At 37.6% G+C, this 7537-nt stretch overlaps 1 protein-coding gene across 1 annotated transcript in view; it reads left to right on the top strand.

The window, feature by feature from the left end:
• Nucleotides 1-612: 612 nt before the first annotated feature.
• The window catches only part of Lca5 (Leber congenital amaurosis 5), a 47992-nt gene continuing 41067 nt past the window's right edge, over nt 613-7537 (top strand). The window contains exon 1 of the mRNA XM_013505843.1: nt 613-682. The gene's annotated coding sequence lies outside the window, so the exon portion shown is untranslated. The remainder of the gene's footprint in view (nt 683-7537) is intronic.

The following is a 7537-nucleotide window of genomic DNA, read 5'->3' as shown; positions in this document are numbered from 1 at the left end:
GCACCTGTCCCTGCCACACCAGCTGTGAGGGTACCATGTTCATCTGGGTTTGCAGGTCCAAAGCTCTGCAGTGCGTTCAGGTTCTTCTCTCTTTCCACACTCTGCATTTAATGTCACCAAGTCCATTTTATTTTATTTGATAAAATATTTCCAGAATCAGTTTTATATTCTGTATCTCTGGTTACACTGCCTCAAACCTCTGTCACAAATCTATCTCTTTTGTCTCCCAGTTCTTGGGTTGGAGATGAATCTTTGGAAATGTCAGTTCTGTTTATTTTAACCTTAAAAAGATGTGTTTCCAGCCAACTTCTTAGTATGCCGTAAAGCTCTTCATGTGGCTGTCTCTCCCACCTGACCCGCCTTCCTTATTACTTCATCACTCTCCCCCAGCAATCGCACTCCTTCTAAGTGAGCACTGTCCAAGGAAGACACACATGTCCTTTCAGCAGCCACAAAAGAAAACACTAATAGGTGAAATTAATTTTAAAAATCCTTTTTGTTTAACCCATATATCCAAAAATATTATTTCAACATATCAATATAGAAAACATTATTAAAGGTATATTGAGTTACATTTTTTGTTCCAAAATGTCAAACCCCACATATGCTTTACAGTTACAGAGTGTGTCAGTTCTGACTGCATTTCAAGTGCTCAGCCACTCGAGTATTGGACAACACACTGGTAAGCTCTTGCGCGGTGTGCAGCTGTGCCATGCCTTTCTTACCCCTTTACATTCGCACATGCTCCTCCTACGGAAGCAAGCACCTCTCTCACCAACTGCATTCTTTTGTTATCCTCATTTACCACCCTCCTCCAAAACATGCACTCCCTCCCCCTAAAATTATATTTGTGCCTGAAATTGTACTTGTGCTTAATAGCTGAAGACTCAGTCTAGGCATTATCCCTCTGGGAAACCTCCCAAACTCCTTCCTGTCCTCTAATCTTAGTTTTGAGTTTGTTTATCCTCCTCTACGTATGTTAGAAGTTAAAAGAAAGAAAATCTTTCCTTTTATTATTAGTGCTTAGGGGCTGGGGATTTAGCTCAGCGGCAAAGCACCTGCCTGGCAAGCGCAAGGTCGTGAGTTCAGTTCCCGGTACCGGAGAAAAACCAAAAACAAAACAAAACAAAATTAGTGCTTGTACTCTGTTTCATTTTTCTTGGCTGAGGGTTTCTTAATAGTAGAGGATCAGTGGTATCTTACTGTTTTTTGTGGTATCTTACTGTTTTTTTCCAGCTCCATCTGTATTTCAGTTCCTGACAGTAGGTGTCCAGAAAATGTCTTAGGAATGAATGAAAGTTCTGTGTCATTTTCATTTGTCTTACTGAACTTTGGGAATATTGTACTGCAGTTGAGATACCTTCACTTGACCTCATGTTTTGAATTGTTTGAAAGAAACTGATTATGCCCTAAATTTTAAGACTAGTAATTAGTGTGATTGAATCAATCATATTTAAACTCACACTTAAAATCCAAACATTGTTTTTAAAATTAAAAAAGTTAACTTTTATTTTTAACAAACATAGTTTGATTAAATATGAGTAGTTGGTATGCAAGTACATTTAATAGGATAAGAAAATTGTTTAGGCCGCACATTGTTGCACATGCCTCTAAGTCTAGTACTTGGGAGGCTGAGGCAGGAGCATCACGGTGAGTTTGAGGCCAGCCTGGGCTACAAAGTGAGTTCAAGACCATCCTGAACTGCGTAGTGAGACCCGTCTCAAAAAGAAAAAAAAAAAAAAAGTTAGAAATATTTAGGGATACATAAGTAGAGGAGTGAGAAAATTTTACTTGGATTGTTCGTTAATCACTTTTCCTTTGTAGAAGAAATAATTGTAGTTTTAATGTAGTAATAGTTTTTACCTTCATTTCATATTTAGATACTTTCCTTTAAGGAAAAGAGGCCATATTTGTATCTTTCTGTTATCTTCATTTGACTTGCTTCTCTACCTGTTGTGTGAACTCCCTGCCAGCAGCACAGGTGGCCAGGCAGCAGTGTTTTATACCAAAAAGCCCTGAGCACAGGACTGTGTAAGGAAGTGGACCATTCTTTGATTGTATAGGGTTTTTTTTTCTTTTGTTAAAACTAAAAGCCTTTTTTAGAGTAATTAACCAGATGATCATTATGAGACAGTGGTCTCTATTGGTTAGGATTTACTTTATAACTCATTTGAAAAAGATTGTAAAGGAAACACTGTAATTATAGTAATCTTTTTTTTTTTTTTTTTTTTTTTTTGCTTACTTTGTTTATGTGTTTTTAAGGAGTTCATTTTGGGTTAAAAATGGTAAGTATTAGATTTGATCATTTTCCGGGAGCTGTACTAGCACTCTTGCCACCTTTCGAAAAAAAAAAGAGTTCCTAGGAGTTAAAATTGGGCAAGATTTAATAATTATTCTTTTTTTTCTTTTTAGCTAATTCTTTGCTTATTATTGAGAGCTAATGAAATACGCACCTCCCCACACACACATCACTAGAGAATACAGACGAACACTTAATAACTACTTTATTCTTGGTCACAATGAATTAAATTAGAGAACCATAGATGGAATGTACATCACTATTCTGTTGTCTAGATAACTTTTTCTTGTAAGAGAAAGAATAATATTAACAGCAATATTCAGTAATATGGGTAGATTATATTATTCAAATATAAATTATAGACATGAATGCAGGTGAAATTTATTTTGTGTGAAGCTCTGTCTCTTAGTTATTTAAAATAAATGCAGAGAATTGACATTATGATGGCATTGGTTCCAAGCAAAACTTTTTGATTTGCTAACTTTTCCCTCTTAGGCATTTTAGAGATTGAAGCAAATCTTACGTTATTGTTTCGAGAGAGGGAAGATTTAACATTCCCTTTAAAACAGAAAGATATGTAAATTGAAACTATTACTGTTTTGTTTTCAAAAGCACTACAGAATAATTATTCATGTCACAAGTAATGAATGAATAGTGCTTTCATTACCTTGATGAACTAGACAGACAAGATTTCTGTTCTCATGGGTCTTACATTTAGTGAAAGGGGTAAGACATAAATGTCAGATCTTTTTCAAGTGGCAACAAGGTCTATGAAACCAGTGAAAGAGACTAAAAGGATAGCGTGCCTTGGCTCACTTTAATAGAATTATAAGGTGAGCCATTCTGAGGAGGTGTGATTTGTGCTGACAAGGACAGGAAGAACAGGTGGAGCCAACTCTGTGAAGAGGGTAGAGGGTGCAGCAGGTAAAAGTCTTGGCACTTTGCAAACACGAAAGAAGACCAGTTAACCGAAAAAAAAACAGATGAAAAGCATGGCATGAGATAGGACTGCAGAAGGAAGCAGAGGCGCTAGATCTGACTTAGGGAATTAGATGGTCTTAGGGGGACTTTGAGGTAAATTAAACAGGAAAGCGGTGCTCTCTGATCTGTTTCAAGTTACCTTTTTGCTACATGAAGAACTGGCAGTGGGAAAGCAGGATACAAGGAGGCTACTGCAGAAGTCCAAGTGAGAACAGCGTGGAGCTCATACAGATCAGATGGTACAGATGGTCAGATCTGGAATGTAGTTTGGAGATTAAACCATCAGGTTTCATAGATGATTTGATGTGGGACGTGAGGGGAGAAGGAACCCAAAATAATTCTAGATTTGTGACATAACTAATTTAGTAGATGAAAGTGCCACTTAAGAAGATCAGACAGGTAGAAAAGAGCAGAGATAGAAAGGAGACAGATGGGCCTGGGATATAGCTCTGGCACAAGCACCTGCCCGGCAAGAGCAAGGTCCTGAGTTTGATTCCTGATACAAAAAAAGAAAAAAGAAAGGCGTCAGATTATGATTTATTGATTATGTTTTGAACAGGTAAACTTGAAATTATTTGTCAAGTGGGAAGGTGATATTTGAGTCAGACTTTGGAGAGAGTGTAAATGAAAGATGGCCAGCATGTGTGCCCTGGATATTCCGACACCCAGACAGCAGAAAGAGGAGGCAGGTTCACTGAAGGACAGAAGAGATAACCAATAGAGAAGAAAGAAAACAGAAAAGCCAACAGCTGTGAACAGTGTGTGAGAAGAGAGAATGCCTTGGGACAAAAGGCCCAGTTGGTTGTGTCACACACTGCTGTGAGATCTGTGGGCACAGGACCGAAAGCTGGCAGTTGGATTTAGGAAGATGAACATCATTGGTGATCTTGCCAAAAGCTGTTTCAGTGGAATGGGTATGAAAACTCAACTAGTTTGAGTTCCAAAGAAAATAGTTGGGGAAAAAGTGGCATTAGCATTCTAGAGTATTGATGACTCTTTGAAACTTTTGCAGTTGTAAAATCAAAGTAGTTGAGTTGTCTCACTGTTGTACAGTGATACATGGAGTCAGACATCAGCTTCGTTGAAGTCTCTGTGGATAGGAACGGTCCTGGGGAGAGGGCTCAGTGGCAGGAGCACAGTCTCTGACATGGAGAGAAAGTAGGAGGAGGAAGACATGTAAAGGGTTAGGGTTCAAAGGAGCAGAACTCCTTCAGTTTTACCAAGGTTGGGAGGACAGAAGGTATGGGATAGATACAGGTGCAAGTGGGTTTCAGAGGTGAATGCAGGTCTTGTCAGATTGTTGTTACCAGCATACTGAAGAGGCCACTGAAGTCAAAGCGGAAGGACAGCTGAAAATTGGAAGGAATGATTGAAAAGCTGTATAATGAAACACCTGTGCCACCTTTCCCACCCAAGCCCATACACAGTCACCAAGAGTGCCCCTGCTGCCTCTCTCTTCCCTTTCTTCCCAGCAAGTATACAGAGGTATTTCTTCTGGAAATAACGAAGACAGTGTAAAGGAAAAGTAGTATTCCATTGTGGACATTTGTATGTAGTGAGAAGCCCACCTCACCTTAGCTTTTAAGTTCTCTACGTAATGACGGATTCATTGTTTAAAATCCTAGAGCAGAATGTGCCATTCAGTGAGCCCTGCAAGCACAGGGCTTCCTTTCTCGTTCTTGTTTGTTTTGTTTTTTGAGACAGGGTCTTGATGTGTATTTTGGGGTAGCCTTAAACTCACTCGTATCCCAGGCTGGCCTCGAACTCATGGCAATCCTTCTGCCTCAGCCTCCTGCGTGCTGGGATTACAGGTGTGTGCCACCATACATGGCCTCCTTTTTCTTCCTTAAGATCAATACTCAACCAAAATTCAAAGAAAAGAAAAATTCAAAGAAAATTAGCATAAATAAAAAGCTAAGATAAACAGAAAAATCTCTCTCAAATATCTCAAATATCTGACACTACATGAAACATAGATAATTCTTGAGTCAGAAGAAACCTTAAACAGAGAATGTGTATTTAATATTTTCAGAGAAGTGAAAATATGTTGTCCCAGTAACGTAAGAACAGAATAATCATTTTAAAAATCAGAAAAGAAAGAGGTTTTGGAAATTTAGATCTTTGCACAACTTTTAAAAATTGTTTAGAGGGTAAATCAAATAAAACTGAAAATAGAACAAAAAGACAGCAAATCTGTTATGTAAGTAGCAGAAGTTTCAAAAAGAAAGAATGGAGGTTAATTTTCAGGCAAGTAATATAAGAAAAATTCTAGTGCTTAAAGGTAGGTTTCCACATTAAAATGAAAAGATATGCTTCCAGGTTAAAATGATTAAAATGATCTATGTTTCATGTGGTGTCAATTTGTTCTGTTTATCATAGGCTTTTTATTTATGTGCTAATTTTCTTTGAAAATAATTTTTGATCGAGTTTTATTTTAAGAAAGAAGCGCCCCAGGGAGTAAACTTAGTGGTACCTGTCCTGAGTCTGGTTTCCAGTACCTGCTCCCTACAAAAAAGCCAAGATAATGAAAAAACCAACACACACACATATATTCATACTATCATGAAATTTCAGTATAAAAAGAAAGTCCTCACAACACCTCAAGAAGAAAAAAGAAAAGCCTGTAAAGGAATGAGAATCAGATGACCATAATTAGAATGAAAATGCTGCAAAAGCAGGGGATTTTTGTGTTCATTACTGTTACATAGTGAGAGCTCAAACAATATTTTTAATAAAAAAAAAAATTGTCTCTCAAGCAACATGGAAGGTTTAAAGGATCATAGGGCTGTATACTCAAAATTCTGAGAGTGAAGGACTTAGGGTAGAACTCAGAACCTTGAAAATAAAAGTTATGTAAATGTAATCCTCTCAAATATCTTGTATTATAGATCTTAGCATACAGTTTTTTCTTTTTCCATTCAGGAAAGTGACTTCTTTCTGACATGTCCAAATTTCATCTTTATTTGTGTATTGTGGAGCCATTGTTATGTGAAAATACAAGTTACTTGACCTTGAACACTACGGTACTGTGACAGTTGGTCTGATAACCAAGTCGGTATTGCGTGATCCATGGGCAAGTAGTGTATGTATACTGTGTGAATGTGCTGGACAAAGGGGAGACACACATCCCCGGGGGGACACGGTGCAGGGGTGTGAGATGTCATCACACTACTCAGAACGATGTGTGATTTAGAACTTCTGAATTGTTTATTTCTGGAATCTTTTATTTAGTATTTTCAGGTCTAGTTGACCATGAGTAACTGATACCATGCAAAAAGCAAAATTCTGGACAAAGGGGAATTACTGTGAGCATAAAGGTCTGTGCCACCAAAATACTTGCCCTGTAGAGTAGGACTTGGTGAATGGCATAGTGGATATTTTTGTTTTGTTTCACTGTAGCTGTATTTGGGAGGAGGTGAGACAGTGCTGTTTTGTGGCCTCTTTCCCTTTACCATCAGTAAGTAGATTGGCATCTCTGATTAGATGCCCGTAGGACATAGGAAGTGACTTCCGTTATGCAGATGTCACAGAAGAAATCTTCCTCTTTACAATGTGATCACCGGTTAACTGTATTATTTGTATTCAAATGGAACGTCTTTGACAGGGAGCATCAGAATTTACTTAGTGTTTCAATTATAACTGTTACTTACACAGTTATCACTTAATTGTGTGATAATTATTGAGTTGTCCCATTTAATCCTCACAATAATTTCCTGAGGTAGTTGATAGTTCCCTAAGGTATCAGTGGTCCTGTTTACAGGTCTTAAAAAGGTGAGATTGAGATTTAGATTTCAGGGTCAGGTCAACTTCAGATTTGCACATTTTGAATGTGTGGTGGAGCTGCATACTTGCTTTTCTCTGTTATCCTTAGCCTTTACATTTTTTTTTTTTCATTTGTAAGTATTTTCTTTTATGGTTGTAGTGGAAGATTCAGGCTGGTTTATATTTACTTTTAAAATAGTACAGTATTTAAAATATTCTTTTGCCATTAGAATTGCTGACTTCAGATAGCGAATTTTAACAGACAGATTGCTAGACATTAATACATGAGAAGTTAAGATCAGAGTTGTAAGTTTGGGCTGGTGTTACAGTTTATAGCTCAGTAGTAGAAGTGTGCAGCGTGTGTGGGTTTTTTGCCATTAACCCTTTTTTTGGAGATCAAACCCAGTGCTTTGTTACATCTCCAGCAAAATGTATGTGTGTGTGTATTTTTATGTAATTTTTTGAGAGTCTCACTAAAACATTAAGTTGCTCAGG

The sequence above is a fragment of the Chinchilla lanigera genome, unplaced genomic scaffold (genome assembly GCF_000276665.1).
Source record: "Chinchilla lanigera isolate Chin_1 unplaced genomic scaffold, ChiLan1.0 scaffold00101, whole genome shotgun sequence".
In the NCBI taxonomy this organism is placed as follows: domain Eukaryota; kingdom Metazoa; phylum Chordata; class Mammalia; order Rodentia; family Chinchillidae; genus Chinchilla; species Chinchilla lanigera.
This window is presented reverse-complemented; position numbering and strand designations above follow the sequence as displayed.